Below are 254 nucleotides of genomic sequence, written 5' to 3'. Positions count from 1 at the left end.
GTATTCTTACAAGCCTATGTGTACACGTATCACCTCAGTGAGTACATCTACTGATCCCTTACACATGCGAGGCCTTTATAGTGACTTTATCTTGCCATTAGTAATCAAAACTTTTGTATGATCCTTCAATCCTTAAAAATCAGAGGGAAAAAAGTGCTTGTTATTATACAAAATGTGGATTTTATTACACGTGAGTTATTTAAAGTTATCCTCTGGAAAATGTAAGATAAATTACGTTTTTCGTTCAGCAATCA

The sequence above is a fragment of the Penaeus monodon genome, chromosome 23, assembly GCF_015228065.2.
Source record: "Penaeus monodon isolate SGIC_2016 chromosome 23, NSTDA_Pmon_1, whole genome shotgun sequence".
Classification (NCBI taxonomy): Eukaryota; Metazoa; Arthropoda; class Malacostraca; order Decapoda; family Penaeidae; genus Penaeus; species Penaeus monodon.
Note: the sequence above shows the minus strand (reverse complement) of the source record.